Genomic DNA, 22,956 nt, shown 5'->3' on the forward strand with positions numbered 1-22,956 from the left:
TTTTTTTTTTTTTTTTAAATTTCAGATTACTATGAGGGTACAAATGCTTGCTTTTGTTAGATTACATTGCTTGCTTTTGTTAGGTAAAGTCCAAATTATAGTTGAGCCCCTTCCATTATGCCCATTAGGGGAGAGCTCACTGAAGTCCCTCCCTCTTCCCTGCCACCCTCGCACGACAGAGAGTCTGTCTTTATTAGGGGGACGTTTTACCAGCTTTATACTTTGAAACTAACTCTCATATATAAAACCAGGTTAAATCCCAGATCTCCTGCTTATTACTTGTGTGATCTTGAGTGATTTTTCTCTCTTACCTTGATTTTTCTCAGCTATGCAACAAAATTATGAACCTCCCTCAGACCGTGGAAATGGGATAAAATTAAGCGGAGTGCTTGATGGTGGTATATATTCTTAGAATTATTTTTAAGGTCCATTCAAATTGGTGTTTAAAATCAAGCACGTGCATTCACCTAAGCACTGAGAACTCTATTTCCACGGCTGCATTACACAGTGAGTAAGAAGACATGGTGAAGTTAGAGTTTCATGGAACAATTAAGCACACATCAGGCTAAAAGTTCCCTGGAAATGAAAAGAAGTCACTTGTGAAGAATCTAATTTAAACTGCCATCGAGTTCCGTGTCTGATATAATAAACACGACCAAGCATTCAAGTGCACAATTAGTGTGTTTATGACTAATCTCTCCTCCCAAATCCCAGTTCATATAACATGATTGGCCTTCTGCAGTGTTCCAGGTCCTGTGCACTCGATTTCACATTCATTATTTTTTTCCTTGTCACATCCTTTTTTTAGAGTATTATCAATTCAATATTTGGAAATGAGAAGATAGTGACTCAGGCCATGTGGGGACATCACTAAGGCTGCTCAGTGGCCAGGACAAAATGCACTGTAGCCTTTGTATTCCGACTGTGGGTCTGTTCAAATAATCTACATCCCTAAATCCCAGGCACCGACCAGGTGCCGAGCGTGTAATAACAGCGCCCAACTGCCTATATTGGAATAATTGCCTGGCATTTCATCACCCGCTGTCCGCCAGGGCAGCCACCTCCAGTCTGGACTCTCGTCCTCTGTCCCGGGGTCTTTGATGTTTCCCCCACATCCCAAAGCCCCCTCCAACTCCTCTAATTGCATCAGACCCCACTATTTTACTCTATTAGAACTCCTCACACTTTTTCTCAATTTCTCAATAGCATTCATCATCATCTTTAATTACTCGTGTCTCTTTATTTAGTGAGTCCCTCCACGAGGCTGTAAGCACGTGGAAGGCTGGCTTCCTTTCTGTTTCTGCACTTGCTTCCAGCCATGTGCAGGGCCGGCCTGCACACAGGAGTGTGTCCTGAGGGCTTGAACACTGGAATGAATGAAGAAACAAATGACATCAGCAAATGCATACTGCTTGCAAAAGCCTTTAGAAAAGTTCTAAATTGGACACATTTCCATCCTGCTACAATGTTGAATGTTTCCTGCAAACAATTAGAAAAACCCCACCTAAGGGAGGAAGGAGAGAGCAGGTTGAAACCAGAGATGTTGATATAATGTTTCACTTTGTTTATTTTATGTAGTCTACAAATATTTACCCCATGAGCCTCAATCCATTTTAAAAATCATCAACAAATAATTTCCAGTTAATGAGAATTGCACCTCCTCTTAGTCCGTCCTCCTGTCACCTGAGTCCATCAACGAAGAAGCCAATGAGAGAGCACCGGTTTCACTTTTATTTCCAGAAAAGCCAGTGATTGCGGAGTGCAGCAAGGACATGCCTCAAAGAGCTGCTCGGCCCCTCTTCCTCTTTGCCGCACTTCGTTCTCACAGTAAAAGTCATTACTCATCGTAGAAAAGTCAAACAGATCCCCCCCCTGAGGTTACAAAGTTACCCAATGCCTTCCTATCTTAAAGTGGTTATATCATCAAAGCATTTTTATTCTAGACTAAATTTATAGTTAGTCAACCATTCACTGGGTGCACAGCGTTCCCTGGGCCCTTGACCTTGGAGTCCAGTCCCCAGCTTATCTATGACATAAACCTCAGAAGTGCACAAACAGCCTCCAGATGTCGGCGTGGAGGCTCATCCAGCCGCGTTAGGGCCTGGCCAGCGTGTCCTGCAGGAAACGGCTGTTCAGGTGAACAGTGGCTGGTAACACCAATTCTGCTCACACTTCTTTAGAGGAATGTCAGATAAAGTGTTACCAGTCCGCATTCTCCAGAGGATAGTACACATGTAACCACACAGGAGAAGATTCACTCTGGGGACCGGCTCACACAATCGTGAGGCTGGAGACCCAGGTGGGTAAGGGGCTTGATCCTGAGCTCTGAGACCCAAGGAGTGGAGGGCAGGAAGGCCACTGGTGAGGTTCCCAAAGTCCACAGGCCCAGAAACCAGGATTGCTGATGTTCAAACTGGATGTCCCCATTCAAGAAGAGAGAGAGAATGTGTGTGTTCCCCTTTCTCTGACTTTTATTTCTTTCCAAGTCCTCAATGGATTTGGATGAAGCCCACACACATGGGTGAGGCGATCTTCTTTGCTCAGTCCACCGGCTCAAGCATTAACTGACCTCTTCAGGAAACACCCTCACACACACCCCAGAAATAATGTTTAACCAGCTATCTGGACATCCTGAGCCCAGCCAAGTTGCCACATAAAACTAATCATTGCATAGTGAGGGGGCCAAATGCCCAGTTGCAATAATAGCTGAAGAAATTATAACTGCTTAAGAAATTACAGCCATCCTGAAATAGAATATTTGCTGTTTTTCTTATTTTACCTACAAGAAAATTAAGGCTTATAGATGTTGACGAAAAGCTCAAGATCAAGATACTATCCATGCAGGGGACTCATTCCCTGTGGGGCTGAGAGTTGGATCTGAGAGCAGCCGACGGAAGCTCAGGTAGGCTGGTGTGTCAGTGGTGAGCCCTTCTGCAACCCTGACAGTGACAGGCTGAGATGCATCCTTACTGCAGCCAACAGCCCACGTGCCTGCAAAGCCCAGTGCGTTTGGCTGCAGCTCCCCATCCACACGGCTTGCCTTTACTTAATAATTCACGTTTGGCTGGTGACATTCTTCCATAAACACCTGCCTCACGCCATCTCCAGAGAAAGAGAAGTGAGGAGCTGAGAACCCCGTGGCAGTATTTCTCCCACCCTCTGCTTTCTACTTTAACCAGCCTGCTTTGTGTACACTCAACTCTGGACCCTCCCACTCCCCCATCCCCTGCCCCACGTCTCTGGAATGTCCCCAAACAGGCCTCTACAGCCCTGAAAATATCACAGCCACAAAAGGTAAATTAATGTGTCCTATAAGCCACATCATGTCCTAAAAATCTCTATTCTTTATAAAACTGATATAATGGAAAAAAACAAATCAATTTTGATGACATCATTTAACCAGTATGATGGTTACTTTTAAGAGTCCACCTGATGTGACACGGTGCCCAGTTGTTTGTTCAAACATCAGTCTAGACATTTTTGTGCAGGTTTTTGCTTTTGTAGATGTGAGTCCCATTCCAGCAGACTGTGAATCAAGCAGACTGCACTCCAGGACATGGGAGGGCCTCGTCCCATCCCTATGAGCAAAGATGGATGAGATTTCCCAAAGTAGAAAAAATTCTGCCTCAAGATGGCCGTTTCCAGCCTGCTGTCCTGTGGAATTTGAATATGAGACAAAACATCAACTCTCACCTGAATTTCCATACCATGAGTCGACCTTGAATTTCAGACCAGCCAGTAAACAGCTGAAGTAATTGCATAAGCTAATCTCTTAAAGCAAATCTCCCTCTCTAAGTATATACATATATGGAGGCATTAATATAAATACATATGTGTGAGTATATTTGGAGACTACGTATATGAATATATACATCTGTACAGACATTTACATATAGTCTGCATGTAAATACGTTTCACATAAGATAGATAAGTGTATAATCACCACTTCATGTGTCCCTCTCTACACACACGGGAAGAAAGACATCTGGAGAGAGCTGCGCACTGTCAGTCTCCCCGCGGGGGCCTCCGGAGCATCCCGACGGACGCAGCTTGTCAAAACCTTCCTCACCACAGATGTTTCCATAGTAAATTTCCTGGCTATTCCTGTTGTTTCCTGGTTGTACAGAGAGTTCCCTTGTTTCCCTTTGTTTCTTGTTTCATGGTCCAAGAGCCACAAACCAGTGTGGTTTTCCTGAGGGCTGTGTCCAGCGCCGGAGGACGGCACTGCTGTAATATTTGTATATTTATGAGTCTAGTCGGGTACCTATAAATGGACTATAATCATGACTATGGTATAAAAAAATAACATCAGAGAGTAGCTCCATTTTTATAAAAATATATACTTAGGTTTTATTCAAATTTCCAAAATTAAAGACATAGAGCTTAAGGACTTCTTTACTGAAAGAGTTAACAATTTTAATTTGTATTTTTTACATTTTGATTTGAATAGGTAATTTGGGATGCTAGGGACAAAGGACAGTTCTTGAAGAAATACCTGAAAAATAATTTTGACTTTTTTTTATTTTTTATTTTTATTTATTTATTTATTATTTATTTTTATTAAATCATAGCTGTGTACATTAGTATGATCATGGGGCACCATACACTTGGTTCATAGATGATTTGACACATTTTCATCACACTAGTTAACATAGCTTTCATAGCATTTTCTTAGTTATTTTGCTAAGACCTTTACATTCCACATTTACTAGGATTCACATATACCCTTGTAAGATGCACCGCAGGTGTAATCCCATTAATCCCCCTCCCTCCATCTACCTCCCCCCTCCCTCCCCTCCCTTTCCCCCTTCTCCCTATTCTTAGGTTGTAACTGGGTTATAGCTTTCATGTGAAGGTCCTACATTAGTTTCATAATAAGGGTGAGTACATTGGATACTTTTTCTTCTACTCTTGAGACACTTTACTAAGAAGAATATGTTCTAGCTCCATCCATGTAAACATGAAAGAGGTAAAGTCTCCAAAAACTTTTACATTTTCTTTAATATACTTTTAAAAACTACACTTTAAACATGGTATTATATCATTTAATCCTTTAGATCACTACTGTGTATAGAATATAAGTTTTGTTAAAATTATATGAAATGAAAACATAAACTGTGCAGAGTAAATATACATTTTCAAATTACACATGTTACTGTATGACTAATGTGATCCACACTGATCCAGGAACGGAACACTCAGATACAAGAAATGATCTTTAATTTAGTTGCATTCTATTCTGATGACTTTCAGTGACTTAAAAACTATAGCTTTATATGTTTTTATTTCTTGATTATAAAGGCACACTTGTCAGAAAGGATGGTGGAACGTACTTCATGAAACTCCTTTCCAGTTGATCTGTACCTGTAAGGTGTTTGTCCCCACTGGGTGTGGTCTCCACGCGCACTTGCGAGAGTCTGCTCAGTGGGAGCAGCTGAGCTGAACATGCAGCCCGGCAGCTCCACAGCCGCAGGCAAGGTGACTTCACACAAGGGACACAGGAGCACAGGTGCCACGGGGCAAAGTGACTCCATGCGAGAGACACAGGAGTGCAGGTGCCACGGGGCAGACGCCTGAAGGATGAGAAGGAACAGGCAAAGTGGAGACCTGGCTGAGGGCGCTGAGCAGGACGGTCTGATAGTGAGGCATGCAGGTGGGATCTTCCTCTGTGGTCCAGAGAACAAGGGGGAGGGGTGGGATTTCAGGGAGCACTTTGCCTTCGATCTGTTTCATCATTTGGGGTTACATGAAATAAATCACAGTATTTGCTTCCAAAAATGCTTTTAAAATCAGCAAATGAGTAAAGCATCACAAGAATGGAGAGGCATGAATCCTATGTACTCAATTTTGATATGAGGACAATTAATGACAATTAAGGTTATGGGGGGGAGGAAAAGCAGAAAGAGGGACGGAGGGAGGGGGTGGGGCCTTGGTGTGTGTCACACTTTATGGGGGCAAGACATGATTGCAAGAGGGACTTTGCCTAACAATTGCAATCAGTGTAACCTGGCTTATTGTACCCTCAATGAATCCCCAACAATAAAAAAAAAAAAGAAAGAAAATGGCGTACCTAGCATGCCACATCATTTGTTCCCATTAAAAATAATTTTCTTCGCATGAAGGAAATGATTAAAATGTGTTGAAAGTAAAAAAAAAAACAAAAAAAACAGCGAATGATGCCATTTCGCTCTTTGCTCTAGTGTCACCGAGACTTACAGCCATATCTGCGAGCCCGTGCTCATGATTCTGTGATGCTCTAGAGAGTTTGCATGAGGTACTCAGCTTACCTACCCCTTGCTTTACTTTTCTGTCTGTGTTTTGTGTTTAACCCTCCCTGGGTGTCACTGATGTATCCTGTCCCACTGCGTGTGCATTGTAAGCCCATCAGTTGCTTTGTGAAGAGGGAGGAACAGCAGACATCCCCAGGCACAGGAGGCCGGCCCCAGAGGCACAGTGACTTGACAGGAAGATGCAGGTTGACGTGGGGGTGCTGTGGGAGTGGAAATAATGAATGGAAGTTTCTGTGTGGAGAGAAGGGCTTGGAAGATGGGAAAGAAGCCAGAGGGAAAGGCCAGGTTGGGGTCAGCACCTCTGCAAAGATTGAGGACGTGGCAATGGACACAATAATACGCCCCAAAGATGGCTACATCCCACCCCCAGAACCTAGGAGTATGTCACGTTAGGGGACTTTGTAGATGTGATTAAGGGCGGGAACCTTGAGACAGAGAGATCATCCTGTACTATCCAGACAAGCTCAATGTTGTTACATCATCCCAAAAAACAGGATCTTTTCTAGTCCTTATCAGAGAGAGAAGGGTGACATTGGTGGTTTTGAAAGGGGAAAGCAGCCATCTACCACGGGACCCAGGAAGCTTCCAGAAGCTGGAAAAGAAAAGGAAATGGATTCATGAGGAGAGCCCCCGGAAGGGAGGAAGCCAGCTAGGCACCTCGATTTTAGCCAAGTGGTACACGTGTTGGGCTTCTCACATCCAGATCTGCCAAATAACAAATTTATACTGTTGGAAGCCACTAAGGTGTAGAAATTCGTTATGTCAGCAACAGGGAACTACTACACCAGTCAACAAAGGGGATGAGCCCAGGGAGGATGGGCCCAAGAGCAGCTGTCGCCCCTGCGGCTGCCCCACATCAGTGAGCTGCCAGCACAGGAGCAGCATCTGCATATGTGCAAATGTGTGAGACTGTGTGTGTGTGTGCAGGTGTGTGAGACTATGTGTGTGTGTGTGCGGGTGTGTGAGCATGTGTGTGTTACTGTGTGCATGTGTGTAAGACTGCACGTGTGTGTGCACCTGTGTGTGACTGTGTGCATGTGTGTGCCCATGTGTAACTGTACATGTATGTGAGACTATGTGTACATGTGAGCATGCATGATGAAGTGTGTGTGCATGTGTGTGACTATGTATGTGTACATGTGACTGTGTGGGTACATGTGGCTGTGTGTGTGCATGTGTGTGCACATGAGTGTGACTGCATGTGTGCACGTGTCACTGTGTATGTGCTTATGTACATGTGTGTGCTGAGTGTGCATTCGTGTGTGTGCATGTCTGTGTAGATGTGACTGTGTCTGTGTGCATGTGTGTTGTGACGTGTGTGCCTGAGTGTGTTCATGTATGTGCATGTGTGTGACTGGGTGTATGCATGTATGCTTGTGACTATGTGCATGTGTGTGCCCATGTGTGTACATTCCTGCATATGCATGTGTGTGATTGTGTGTGAGCATGTGACAGTGTACTATGTGCCTACGTACATGTGTGTGCATATCTGTGCAGATGTGACTGTGTGTGTACATGTGCATGTGTGCCCCTGAGTGTGTTCATGTATGTGCATGTGTGTGACTGTGTGTGTGCGTGTGACTGTGTGCATATGAATATAATTTAGAGTGTGTGTATGCGACACAAGTCCTCTCAGCAGAGTGATTGCTGCTTCACTCCCGGTCTCCAAACCTCACACACCAGAAACGCCTCTTGCAGACCATTGTAACTGGAAAGGTACCAGGAAGGGAATTCTGGGAAACATTGTCCGGGGAGCCAGACTGACACCTTCGAACACGCCACAGCCTGCCCCTGCCAGAATGGTACACATGCACATCTCTCCACACTGTAGTTCGTCTTCAGATAAAGAGGTGATACAGGCATGTTTTGCTTGATAAAATGTATCTCACCTGCAACCCAAACACACTAGCACATTCCCCAGAGATGATGTGGTCATATTATGCTTGTGGATCTATGGAGTATCTTATATCACCAGCAAAAGGACGATGTGAAACCCTAGCTGATATGGGGGGTCAGCTTAGTTTGCGGGTGCAAGGCAAGAGTAGATGTGACTTTCTACACCCTGGCTCAGGGTGGCCGGGAAAACGCAGTGGAGAGGAAACCTGCCCGTGAACAGAGCCGTGAGCAGTGCACACGCCGCCCACTGTGTGCACAGAGAGAGATGACCACAGGGCATAGACAGCAGCTCGTGACCAGTGGCCTGAACTGCTGGTCAGAAACCTGGAAAATGGAAGACCATATGATGGGCACAGGGAACTCTGGGTAGAGGCAAGTGGAAGGCCATGTGGGTACCAGGCATGACGATTCCGCAGACACCTAAACAACCAAGTGGGCAAAATGACCAAGTTGACATCAGGCATTCCTTATCATTGGCTAGAATCATGGAAGATTCTTCTAGACTCTGAAGGCAAAAACTGTGTCACCCTGATGGATCTTCGCATTGCAGGCACTTTGCATTGTGTCTGCTACATACAGACACTCGTTGTATGTTCGTGGAAAGAAGGAACAAATGTCTTCTACTCCAGAATCCTCCTTTGCTGGTATTTTTTCCCCCATTTTATTCTGTCCTTCATTTGGAAACAAAAGGAAAAAAAATAAACAAATGCATGGAAACCACTGTGTGGTGTACAAATCACTTTCATGTTCACTTCCAAAGCCAAGGGGATTCATCTCTGAAAAAGTGTGACATGACTGGGTTTGGTTGTGCTTTTTAGTGCCTCTGTTCCCAGACCCGGAGCCCAGAGAAGTGACATGTGCCTGGCAGGCTTGAGGACAGTGAGATACTTAAATGCCTAATTTTTCCACCCACCATCAACAATGTTCAGGGACTCCAAGATACTAAAAGCATGGAATAATAAATTCATATTTATGTTTTAGCTAGGGAAAAAAAACCTTAGTCTTTTTTTAAGATAATAATTATATCAAGCAAATTTGACAGCCTAAGGCTGTTTTTCTGTTCCCCAGACAAGGTCTTTCTTACAGTAAGATATAAATAATGACCCAACTTTTTTAGACTCGGGAAGCCCACACATTCTGTAAATTTATAGTTGTCTTCCATCTGTGGGGAAAATAATTGAATCTGGACGAAAAAGGAAAAAGTTTGAATTTTTCAACTCTATAAATATGGTTCTTTATTAAAAATAAAAAGGTAAATCCTTTCACTATAAATGTAGTTAATTTTACCTTGAAAATTTGTATGAAAATACCTTTGAAATTTAGTTTGCATTTTAATTTAATAGATAAAGAAAAAACCACTTGAATCACAATAGCATCTGAGGTAGCACAACAGTAAGGCCTGCTGCTCCTGCGGACATCTGTGTGTTTTGTGTATTTCCAGACCGTGAGCGGCTCATGGTCGGTTGAATCTCCCATCTAGCTCCGGCCAAGTCCAGCCCACCACCCGGCATGCAGTTCCCCTGGTCCTCAGCCCAGGGCCTTGAGCCGGCAGCAACCCTTTTCCAATGAACACACAGATTCTGAATGCTGTTTGCAGCATTTCCATCTCCATGTAGGTCTGGAGAACTGAATTTACACCCTTTCCAAATTCTTCAGAAACAAATTTCAATGACATAAATCAGAGGTGCTGAGAGTAACGGATGACAGGTTCATTTATGTGGAGTGTTGCGATGATGGACCATCTCACACAAACACATGATTTGGCAAGTGCTGCCTTTTGAGCTCAGACACCATTATTTCAAAAATTACTGCAAGATGGGATGAGTCAAAGCCACTGAAGCAGGCTGGTAAGAGGCCTTCCTGACTCCAGGGTCTGCATTCTCAACTGCTTCAGGGACAGCATTCCAAGGCTAAGCTGTCTAATTTCCACGAACACAACAGAAGAGAGGCGAACCACTATGTCCCTGAGGTGGCCAGTGGTGTGGCCCCTGCAGCCTTATCCACTGGGCAGCTTAGGACTTCCTGCTGCCCTAATATCTACCTATAAGTGCTTCTTTTCTTCTCATTATTAAAATCAGACAACTAGACATGCTGATCGGACGTCTCACAGTACGCTGACTCACCATTTGTCTGCCCTCTGTGTGTTTTTGTTCGTGGCCTCTGTCCAGTTTTCTGGTAGGTCTTTGCCTTGTCCTCCTGAGCAGCCCTTACTGGTACGCAGGCCAATTCTACCTTAAAGACAACATGAACATGCTGTCCTGGTCTGACGCTTGCTTTTAACTCCACCTGTGTTGTACTTATTCCAACCCATACTTTTCTTCACGTAATGAAATCTGTTTTGTATTTCATCAAGATAGACTTCATTTTTTAGACAAAAATGCAATTAAATTATTTCATTGAATGAAGATTTAAAAATATTTTTAAACACCTGAGTTGCATTTCATCAAGTACAAGTACAAATGATGAAACCAATTAAACTGTCCTAAAATACCAATGCTTTTATTTTTAATGTGATGTATCTTGATTTTATTCTGAAAGTGTTGAATATTTTTATTCTTAGTGGGAAACAGGTGGAATACAGGGATGAGAACTGTGCTAACTAACATGGCAGCTGCCAGGGGTGGGGGTTCTGTGGCCTTCTAGATCCCTGAGTATAGTAAAATTTAAAACACCACATAATAAAGTAAGTTTCTACAAAATGATCTTCCTAGATTGACCAGCACATTAGAACTTTAGTAAGCTGTAAGGGCTAAATTGATGACTGCTACACTCATGATTTAGTTTTAATGTCCCCCACCTGACTGGCGCCACTGCCACACAAGGCTGGTTGGCGAGAGTTTATGAGAGTTGAGTACATCAGTCTGTTATCAGCTTTTGGCAACAGAGCAATGGTGAAATCTGTGAATGGCTGTACAGCTTAACAATATTTTTTGGTTATGTCTGCTTAACAGCCCAACTTGTCAAAGACCAAGAGAATGTCAGAGGAAGGAAACAGATTTTATAGTGAGGACTGGGAATTGCAATATCATCTTGTTTCTGGTAAAGATAAGATGATTTTCTTGTGTTGTGATACTGCAACATCCACATAAAAGAAATTCAGTTCTCTGCAGCATGATGCCACTCATAAGGGCCATACATATTTTAAATTAGGAGAGTCGTGAAAGGTTGTATTGCAGAAATTAAAAGATGAAAAGCAAAAACAAAGAATTTTTCAAGCAGCAATAAGACTTGGAAACCATGCCACTGACACAATTTATAAGATAGCTTATATTCTTGGTAAAAAGGGAAGCCATTCATCGATGCAGAAACTGAAAGAATGCATTAAAGTTGGGGGACGTTTAGGCTTCAGTAGTGTCTCCAACTGCTTCCTTCAACTGAACATAACCGATCGCAGCATGACTTAGCCTTCAACTTAACAGAACAACTTTCTGCCATACTTTAAAAGAGAATATATATTATTCAATCACTTTGGATGAATTAACTGATACTACTGACTTGGTGAAGGTTTTATACTTCATTCAGGTCATAACGGAAGGTTTTCTTTGCTATAAAGAGTTACTCACTTGGGGTACTCTTGTGAACAGACAACATAGAGGGAATGGCTGTCTTCAACGACTTTCAACATAAATGTTGTGAAGTTGGACTGAACTTGGTAAATTTAATGAGTGTTTGTACAGATAGAGCATCTTCCATGATGGGAAAACATAGGGGTTTTAATGGACAGATTGTAGATCCAGACACTCCCATTTCTTTTCCTTGCATATACATTAGCAAAATCTCTGTGCTAAAGCTACTGTTAATATTTTAAGTGACACTTTGTGACAAGTTATAAGTATTGTTAACTATATTCATGCAAATGCAACAAGGTATCGTCAGTTTCGTAACATGCTAAAGTTGAACAATGGGGATTTGCAACATTATTCTAAAGTGCTTTGGTTATTTGGAAACAGGTATCAGCCACAGCCAAAATTTTATCTCTGTAAGAAAAGATAGTTACATTTTATGAAGATCAGAATCCACATTTGTGAATAATTGAAAGCATATTTCTATTGGAATGCAGTATTTCTGTGTGATGTCACATCCAATCACTTTCCCATTTTTCATAAAGGTGTTCCTGGGAAAAGGAAGATCCCAGGTGTCCAGGGACAAATCACTCATCTGTTAAATGTTTAGTCTAATTCAAGAAAACAAATTGTGTTGATTATCTTTTTCTTTCCAATGAGAGGTACTCGATAACTATTTTTTCAGTCCTGTTTTTGAACAGGGTAGCTGGGAGGGGATGTGATTCCTAATGTCTTTTTCCTCCCCAGAGATGTTTTCCTTATTGCTCCCCAATTGTATGAAGACCAGGAAACTAATCACCCTAGTGGATTCAATGCCTGACCTCAGGGAGGCCTTGGGTGCCTGGCCACCTCACTGTGGAAACCTGCCAGTGGTCCAGGTCTGCTGGGACGGCACAGCCAGATGACCGGCAGTTCCCTGCACAAGATGTTCTCTGGGGTCCTGGCTAGGACCAGGCCGGTTCTCCTGAATTTCAATTGCTCGCAAGGGCTGCCTTTTCCAGCCCGGGAGAGGAGAGGCACCTCTCTGTGGAACAGAATGGCAGCAGCCTGGGTCCTTTCTTCTGGGACTCACACCTTTAGAATTCCTTGGAAAAACAGCGATCTCAAGACAATAGACATTTATATCAGGCAGCCCACTGGGCTGTTCGTGCCCAATGTGAAGTTTCTGTTCTGTAGTCCTCAGACGGCCGTACAGTCAACCCCTGGTCCAGTCCTGAGGCTACCAGGGTTTTCCTTCTCCCCACTTTTACTCCCTTACCCATGACAGGCCCTCCTCATTCCAAACAGTCTTACGCCTTTGTTTTCCCTTCTCACAAAAATGAGGAAAAGTGCTGTTTTAGGCAAGAGAAAAGGGCAGGGAGCAAAATACCTGACACTGTGGCCTGCTGCTTCTCCCGCATCCTCACGGGCGTGCACAGGAACACACGTGTCCCCCCCCCCCACACACACCTTACAGAGGAAAAGAGGAAGGAGAGCCGCAGTCCCTGCAGAAGGGGGAGGAAAAGGTGCCCAGTGCAGGGCTGGGGCCAGAGAGGACGCCGTGAGCCTCGGGAAACAAAATGCTGGAGTGACACTGGCTTAAATGGGTTAGGGTGTATTTTTTCTCCTCTAACAAGGGACCTGGACATAGCTACCAGGTACTGTCAGTTGGGACCACCCCCATGGCAGGGCTTCCTGCATCAGCCGCACAGTCGCCAGAGCAGCCACATCCAGAGCACAAATGGCCGGGCGAGGGGCAGCCCTCAGAAACCCCCTGCTGCTCCCCTTTCATGTATCATGGCCAAGACCTGGGACGTCTGGTCCCCCCTGGGTGTCACAGAAGCTGGAAAGTAAGCACCTCAGCTGGGGAGGCACAGCCTGGTCCATGTAGTCAGGCAGTGGTGACAAGGAAGGCACATGTGCGTGGAACTGGCGGGGAGCTGGTGCTGCAGCCCCCCGTCCCCCACCCTGCCCTCCGCGCCGGCCCCTCTCAGCTACCCCACTTCTCTGAGGGATGTAGAGATTCCTGACAAAACTAGGTGCTAGCTGACCTTGTTACGTTCACCTGACACCCAGATAATGGTGTGCACGCAGGAGGAATGTGCCTTTGCACCTCACGGTTCAGTTCATTTGCACATTGTGGAAATATCTGCCTTTTTGTTAGGAAGAGTCCAGAGTCAATTTGCAAAGTAAATGAACTTCCCTCTCATAAAAACTTATCTGTAAATAAGCATCTGTATGTTCTGTGAAAACACTAGTTTTCCTTTCCCCGGATCAGGCAAAGTTTACTGGCTGTCATTGAAAAAGCAAATTCGGTAATAAGAGAAAAAACCAAGAATGTGTAAAATTAAATCGTTAGGTAAAAAGAGAAGTTACCCAAATAGGCTTATTTATTTAAAAAATATGCAACCTATTTAACCTTTGCTATGGATTGCTAATGAACAATATTTGAGAATTATCTTTGTTAAAAAACAACTGAATATTAAAACTGACTTCTTGAAATAGCAGAACTGTATTGAATAATTGAATTATAAACCTGGAGATAATATCATCTTCATCAGCAAAGGAAAAATCACTGAACCAGGGAAGGAAGTCTTGGTGATTTTTAGATCCATTCATTTCTTCATGAAATCAGAAAAACGAAACACATGCTTTCACCCAGCTCTTTCTTCATAGATACGTTTCAAGCACACTGTGTCTTCCCAGCTGACATTTTAAATAGCAGTAAATGCTCTTTTCTCCTGTTACAAAAACATCTTTTGTGTTTTATGAGGTGTCATGTTATGTGATAACTGGGTCAGTTCTTCTATCAAGCTGTTCTTTATCAATAGTTAAATGATCATCAGTAAAGATTTTATTATGTTTAGAAATTCACCTGAATCCCAGAGATGTCTTAAATGAACCAAACAGTGTTTAAAACATTCATTTTTCTATGAATTGACTCCTTTGACTCCTGGGCTTTTTCACCACAAAATGCTTGATACAGCATATTCATTGGACTGTTCTCAAAACCTAAATTATGCCATTCAGATGCCCTAAATTTATAATAGCACATACTCTTCAATTTCACTCCCTGATGAAAAGCTGATTACTTGAAGCCATGAGAATATGGAAAGTCATTAAAGGGAAATTCCCAGCGCAGATATCAGTAGATACGTGAATCCATTTGCTTCTGGCAATGTAACTTTACTTCTTAGAAAGTTGTTACATTTAAATTTATAATTGTTTTGACTTAAGTCATGTTGAGTGTATACCATACTCAGACATGATTATTTTCTCTAATCATACTGTCGAAAAGCTAGCACACACAGTGAGCAACAATAATGACATCACAACGATAATGACAATAATAACAAAAACAATGAGAGAAGCGTGAAGAAATATAATGGATTCTTCACGTACAACTGTGAGATATAATTAGCACGAGATAGGATAATCTTGCAAATGAAAGTCTTCAAATCCTTGACCAAATTAGCAATTCAAATGTCTAATTCTATTCATGAATTGTTACATCTTCCCCATTTTTCCATGAAGTAAACTGGGTTTTTCTCCTCTTACGGAAATTGTCATTTTGTAAATGAAATAATCATACGTAGCTATAAAAAATGAAAAGCGAAAAACTAAATGCTGATCAAAGTAACCTCTATTCTGGCATTCTAGGATTAATATAGGACAATCAAATCCTTGAACCTCACTTTTCCATCCATAAAGTGGGGATATAATTTCTTTCCGTGGCTGCCTGATGACGGAAGGAGACAGACCAAGTGTTATTGGCAGTGCCTGAAACTCCACAACCGGCGCCTCTCAGCAGGAGTCGACAGCCCTGGTTGAATCCAGGTTGTGGTTATTGGTGATTTTAATTTTCTTCTTTTTTTTTTAAATTAAGCAACAACAACAATAATAATAATAATACAAAGAAAGTAACATTCACATTGTCAAATAAGAGTATGTCTATTATAGAATGCTTTGACTCTGAGATTCAATATGGAGTCATCAGTTAACTTCTTATTTTTTTAAGTATCAAAAAATAGACAACTAATATTTATAAATAAAAGTAAAAGATAACTTCAAAAAGCATATCATGCTAAATCTTACAGGCAGTAAGAAAAGAAGAAATACATCAAAATCATTCTACTTGGAGCTTCCTCTTTTTCCGGCTGGAACCATGGCAGGTGTCGAAGAGAAGAAGAAGAAGGTTCCTGCTGTGCCAGAAACGCTTAAGAAAAAGCGAAAGAATTTCGCAGAGCTGAAGATCAAGCGTCTGAGAAAGAAGTGTGCCCAAAAGATGCTTCGAAAGGCAAGGAGGAAGCTTATCTATGAAAAAGCTAAGCAGTATCATAAAGAATATAGGCAGATGTACAGAACTGAGATTCGGATGGCTAGGATGGCAAGAAAAGCTGGCAACTTCTATATACCTGCAGAACCAAAATTGGCATTTGTCATCAGGATCAGAGGTATCAATGGTGTGAGTCCAAAGGTCCGAAAAGTGTTGCAGCTTCTTCGCCTTTGCCAGATCTTCAATGGAACTTTTGTTAAGCTCAACAAGGCTTCCATTAACATGCTGAGGATTGCAGAACCGTATATTGCATGGGGGTACCCAAATCTGAAGTCAGTAAATGAGCTAATCTACAAGCGTGGTTATGGCAAAATCAATAAGAAACGAATTGCGTTGACTGATAACAGTTTGATTGCACGATCTCTTGGTAAACATGGCATCATCTGCATGGAGGATCTGATTCATGAGATCTATACTGTTGGAAAACGCTTCAAAGAAGCAAATAACTTCTTGTGGCCCTTTAAGTTATCATCTCCAAGGGGAGGGATGAAGAAAAAAACAACCCACTTTGTGGAAGGTGGAGATGCTGGTAACAGGGAAGATCAAATCAATAGGCTTATTAGAAGAATGAACTAAGGTATCTGCCCTGATTGTTTTTGTAATCTGGTCAGTTAATAAACAGTGACTGCTTTCAAATTGAAAAAAAAATCATTCTACTTGATCTGGGTACACCTGATATTAAAGTTGGAGAAAATATATTATTATAAAGGAGAAATTACAAACATATGTCACTTATATGTCACTTAATTTTCTTCTTTATGACACTTTCATAATTGATATGTACCCCATGATCATATTAATGTACACAGCTATGATTTAATAAAAACAAAAAAAGAAGAAAAAAAGACATAATTGATATGTATTACTTTTATAATCACAAAAGTTGACATACTTCCATTTTGAAATACACACACAAACATACATACAAAGAATCACAACTGTCATTTATTAATATTAAAAGTTCCTTATTAAAAAACAGGTGAATGAATTAAACAAACAGAACAGAGAGCCCAAAACAGAGACCCCTGCACGTGCCGTTAATTATCTTCAATGGGGGTACCAAGAACACTCAATGGGGAAGGACGCCGCTTCAGCAAACGGTGTGGAGACACCGGACATGACCTGCAAACCGTATCTTCATCTGACACCACGCACAAGAATCAATTGAAAATAAAGTAAAAATTGAAACATAGGACCCTAAACTGCAAAACTCCTAGAAGAAACCACAATGCAAAAACGTCATGACATTGATCTTAGCAGTGATTCCTTGTATGTGAGAACAAAAGCAAAGGAACAAAGCTTCCAAATTAGACAAGAGGGACCATGTCAAACTAAGAAGTTTCTGAACAGCAAAGTCAACATAATGAAAAGCAATTTTCAGATTGGGAAAAAATGTTTGCAAACCATATGTCTAACAAGGGATTGATAGCCATATTTTGGAACTCCTATAGCTCAACTGAATAAAACAGATAATACTATTAAAAGTGGGGAAGGGTTTGCAGAGAGATTTCTCCAAAGAAAACCTACAAATGACCAAACATACATAAAAAGATGCTAAAAATATGGGAAATGTCAATCAAAACCACAATCAGATATCACCTCACATCTGTCAGATGGCTGCTTTCAAGAAGTAAATAAAGAAAAGGTAACAAGTATTGGTGAAAATATGGGGAAATTAGAACCCTTGAACACTGTTGGGGGAATGTAAAATGATGCAGCTACTATGGAAAATGGCATGGAATTTCCCCCAAAAAGTAAAAATAAAATTACCGTATGATCCAGAAATCCTGCTTATGGCTACGCATCCAAAATAATTGAAATCAGGACATCAAAGAGATGGCTGTGCTCCCATACGCACTGCAGCCTTAGTCAGAACTGCCGAGCTCCGGAAACAATTTGAACGTCTACCGATGAATGCGTGGACAAGGACAGCAGCGTGTACACCCTCATACCCAGCTCAGAAAAGAAGGAGCTGACCCCGGAGCCCGTTATGCTTTGAGGTGAAGCTCGCCACAGAACGGCAGTTACCGCACGGCTCCACTTACGTGAGATAATTGAAATAGTCAAACTCACAGAAACAGGAAGCAGAATGGGCCGGGGTGGAGGGGATGTACAGTTGCTACCCAAGGGGTGTCCAGCCTTGTTTCAGCAGGATGTAGGAGTTGTGTAGATCTGCTGTACAATATTGCACCTCTCGTTGACATGCTTGTCATGCACGTACAGTTTGCCACGACGGAGATCTTACACCGAGTGTTCTCACCACAAACCAGCAGTAAACTTACAAGGGTCCTGTTTCTCTGTCTATGGTTCTGAATAAAAACCTTCTGCTTATGAGAAGCATAACCTATTCAAAAATGCAAAATTGTAATCAAACTAAATATTTTGAATATGAAATATCTAATGTATAACTGAGGTCTTTGAATTTATAAAGTTTATATGAAGAGGGACTTTGGGGGTCTCGTCTGTAGTCCAAAAGCGATCTAAGCTTCTGTGACTTCGCTGCCGAGGTTTGTCTCCCAAAAGGAGGCTCTCCCATGTCCTTGGAGCTCAAGTGTGTTCCTTCCTCTCCCACATTTCAGCACCTAGAATAGTTCCCAGAATCTGAAGTCCATGTCTTCAGCCTTAAATCATGCCGGAAGCTGTTAGCTGCTGGCAGCTTCTTTTATTGGCTTTATGTCTAAAATAGGAGAGGGCCAGAGTATCTGAAGTCCTCAAGTTCACAAACAGACAAAACTCTAAAGAGTGCATTGCACGCACTGTGCTCTCCCGGTGCAAATCGGAACTGCAGCACGCTCGGTCTCCCCTTTAGGGACTGTAGTCCAGGAGGCGTTGCAAGTAGGCATATAACAGAGGGTCCTAGGCACAGAGGATAACATTCTGTGCCATGGCCTTTGGCATAGAGAGTGTCCTTATGGCACTTTTAGAGAAAGAGGCCTTGGGCACTTCTTGCATTTGCAGCCAACTGTTTGCCCTAAACCGTTCTAGTCACATAGAATTTACCTTCAAACTTACTATTACATATAACCATGTACACACAAATATGTACAAATAGCATTAAAAATGTAGACTCATTAAATATGCATTGGGATAACTATATAGCTCATTTTAATTTCCAAAATGAATTTCAAAGTTCTCCATAATCCCAGTAGAGGCACTGCAGTGAGGGGTCAGGGTGCTAAACCACATGCCCAGGATCGGGCATCTCAACAGAGGGTCTGGGATCTCTGTGCTGACCACTACTCTCCACGTGGGTGCCCAGGGACTTCCAGTCCCACTTCAGGGACCACAGAACATTCCACTTGCTGTGTGTAACTGTGCCAACACGCGTAATTTCCCTTGCCTTGAATGCAAGAGCACTGTGTGTGTATTTCATGAGTTGCCATCTCCTGTATAATGATGTCTGCATGTGCATTAAAACCCCCACCTCCCCTGTAAACCTGTGAGCTCCTCGACTTCAGATACACTTTAAAGCTTCCTCTTCCAATGTCCCAAAGTGCCCAGCACAGTGCTTTTCCATTTACTAGATGTTTCTTGAGGTAACTCAGGAATAGCCTGCCACAGGACAGGCAGAAATCACACATCTACTGTCCTGATGACATTGATGAAAAGCTAACGGCCTCATAGGGGATATTGACTACACCCCTGTGAAAGTACCAAGAACAGCCACTCTCTTTAATTGTTCAGCCACAAACTGGTAACACTCAGGTCAGCCTCATCTGCTTTTCTGCAGGGAGCCTGTTATCTGCACTCGGCATCCACAAAAAGGAGATTCAATAGGTAAGCAACACCTTTAATGTCTGCAACAAAGCCTAATTCATAACTCAGCATGAAAAGGAAAACTAAACAGTCTTCCTGGGACATGTATGTCTGTGTGTGTGTGTTTGTATGTATGTATATTGACAGGAAATTTTATATCTGGCCATGCTCTTGGAGATTCTACTATCTTCATTTTTATTTTACTGTCTTTCTTCAGAGACAGGTGATATCAAGTTTTATAAAGGCTGCATAAGATTATTAACTAAAGAGCCTAGTGTGGTGGCTCACTCCTGTCATCCTAGCACTCTGGGAGGTTGAAGTGGGTGGAGCTCACTCAGTTGCTTGGGCTCAGGAGTTTGAGACTGGCCTGAGCAAGAGGAGTGAGACCCTATCTTTACTAAAAATAGAAAAACTGAGGCCAGAGGATCACTTGAGTCCCAGGTTGCTGTAAGCTATGATGATGCCATAGTGCTCTACAAGGTGACAGAGTGAGACTCTGTCTCAAAACAAGAAAAAAAAAAGAATATTAACTAATCTTTAAAAAACATTCCTGAGTTCTCACTGTATACCAGGCACTGAGGCAGACAACGAGGAGCCAGAAATGACCAAGATGGAGCTTCACTCAGAGCAAAGAGTGAATTAAGACAACCGAACAGGAAACTGAAGACAGACTGATATACATCATGGTCGGGGACGTACAAAGGAGCAGGACCCAATAGGCTGTGGCCATTGCTTGTAGGATGTAAGAGCTTTTTGCTTTGGTCACTCAAGAAACATCAGAAGAGAAATAGTTTCATCTGGTGTCAGGGTGAGAGTAAAGATGGTGACTTTGACGTTGGGCAGCTTAATAACAAAAGGTCCCCAGGACACCCAAGTGGAAATGAACGATAAAAGACTGAATATCAGCTCAGGAGTTCAGGATGCAGAGAACAATGAAGATACAGATTTCTCAGAGATAAAACAAACTGTGGTCACTGAAACAACAGAAATTCCTGAGAATGATAAGAGAAAATGCCTTGAATATCTGAAGAAAATAAACAGTAGTAAGAAAGAGGTTTAAAATTCCAGAGGAAGAGGGGTTGGTGCACGGAGTGGAGAACTCAAGGGGGCAGGCTGGGTTTCAAAGCCTGGAGAGAGTGAAGGGACAGTGGGCAGACGGGACTGGTGACTGAGTGAAGTGGCTCACAGAAAAATAAACACACAACAGCAGGCAACTCCCGGAGCTCAGGCTGCCTGCGCTACTGAGGTGGGAGAGCCCTGTGCACCCTGCATTCTGGAGGTGGCGGGGAGGCTGGGTCAGCACTGACACCCTGTGAAGTCATGGAGAAATCACCTTCTCCCCTCCTGTTCCTTCTGGACAGTATCATCCTGGCTGCTCTCCTGATGAAATCTGACTGGAAGGCGGACCTGGTTTCTTTCCTTCCTTTCACACTGTTTGAGCCCATCTGGGCTGCAGAGCTGAAAGCACCCACAGCCCTGGAAAGGGACTCTCTTTTTCTGTATTTGCTTCCTGCAGAAAGGTGGGGACTTCTAGTATTCCTTAGGTCTCAAAATTTCCCCTAAAGCTGATTCACTGGGTGAAGATGTTAGTCCCTTTGTGTCTCCAAACTTTCTCTCCTAAGTTAAAGCCATTTAACTCAGACTGTGCAAGAAGAGTTTTGTCTCTCCTTCCCGTTTCATTTTCTCTGGAGGGTCCTGGCCACAGTTATTTTTAATGACTGATCACAAGAGCCTGAGACCCCAGTGACCTGACTGCTGAGAATGGCTCTCTGCTGAGTGCCCCAGCAGCTGCGTCATGGGGTTTTCCATTGGGAGCTCCACCCACGCCCAAGAGTGAGGCGTCAGCTGTCTTAGTTTTGCCCCTGCTCTGACACTGTGCCACTGCTGCTGCCACTGACCCTCAGACCCTCAGGAGGCATTTGGTCCTCTGTGGACACCATGGCACAAGACTGTGCTGATCCTGGAGGAGGGCGGGGGTGAGAGTTGAGAACTGACCAGAGAAGTGACTCTCTGGGGGACCAGGGCAACCCTGACCTCAGAGTCAATCCCGGGCTATTTCTGGGACTGGTTCTCATGGAAAAGGGGTGCTTACAAAAATAATAAATAATATTTTAAAATAATGTTCTCTTAGAACATTTATTTACAAACTTCACACACCAAATCAAGATTGGTGTTTACTTCATTTCCTTGGTATGAAATGACCCCAAAGAATCTGAACTCTGACTGTGGCCACAGCTGACAAATCAATCTCATTACAACACACAAAGAGAGAGACGCCTCCCTGCTCCTCAAGGAGAGGAAATGTGCACCTGTGTCCTGTTACGCACCTGGGCCGTGTTATACACCATGTGCACCTGGGCCACGTTACACACCATGTGCACCTGCGTTATGTTACACACCATGTGCACCTGTGTCATGTTATACACATTTTAATTAGAGATTTTTATTGTCCTGTGCAGAGGCTTTTTATGAAGGGTAAATATTGCAAGTCTTCTGATAAAAATAATGATATTTCATGCTACAAATTTGCTCACTAGAACACAGGCACTGAACATTTTCTATTTGCACTCCTGTGTCCCTTCTGAAGAAGGGTCAAGGTTAAGTGTCAACGCTTAAAGAGGAAGGTGGACAGAGGGTGTGAAAGGACAGTAGCACACATGCAACTTCAGAAATGTTTCTGGGACCTCCAAACCCAGACATTCAGCTTCTGTCCAAATGCTCTAAGAAAGCGTAAGCTGGGAGAGGTGGCTCACACCTGCGATCCCAGCACGGTGGAGGCCCAGGAAGGTGGATTGCCTGAGCTCAGAAGTTCAAGACCAGCCTGAACAGGAGTGAGACCCCATCTCTACTTAAAAAATAATAGAAAAATTATCCAACCAGGCACTGGGGTGCACATCTTTAGTCCCAGCTGCCCGGGAGGTTGGAGCAGGAGGATCACTTGACCCCAGGAGTTTGAGGTCGGTGTGAGCGAGGCTGAGGCTATGGCACATTAGCCTGGACGGCAGAGTAAGACTTTCTCTCAAAAAAAAAAGAAAAGAAAAAGAAAAAGAAAGAAGATTGAATATATTTAGTGCTGGCTATCTATCAACTTTTAAAAAAATAATAATTTATTCTTTTCTGTTTGATCTGGGTTACT

The 22,956-nt window shown here is 42.8% G+C and overlaps 1 long non-coding RNA gene across 2 annotated transcripts; it reads left to right on the plus strand.

The window, feature by feature from the left end:
* Positions 1-2,715: 2,715 nt before the first annotated feature.
* Positions 2,716-5,878, plus strand: LOC128587254 (uncharacterized). 2 transcript variants are annotated; one of them, XR_008380556.1, is made up of 3 exons: positions 2,716-2,902; positions 3,978-4,085; positions 5,302-5,878. It is a non-coding gene; the product is annotated as an uncharacterized LOC128587254 (long non-coding RNA). The 2 variants fall into 2 exon arrangements; XR_008380557.1 differs by having other exon boundaries at positions 3,982-4,085.
* Positions 5,879-22,956: the final 17,078 nt, after the last annotated feature.

The sequence above is a fragment of the Nycticebus coucang genome, chromosome 1 (assembly GCF_027406575.1).
Source record: "Nycticebus coucang isolate mNycCou1 chromosome 1, mNycCou1.pri, whole genome shotgun sequence".
NCBI classification, from domain to species: Eukaryota; Metazoa; Chordata; class Mammalia; order Primates; family Lorisidae; genus Nycticebus; species Nycticebus coucang.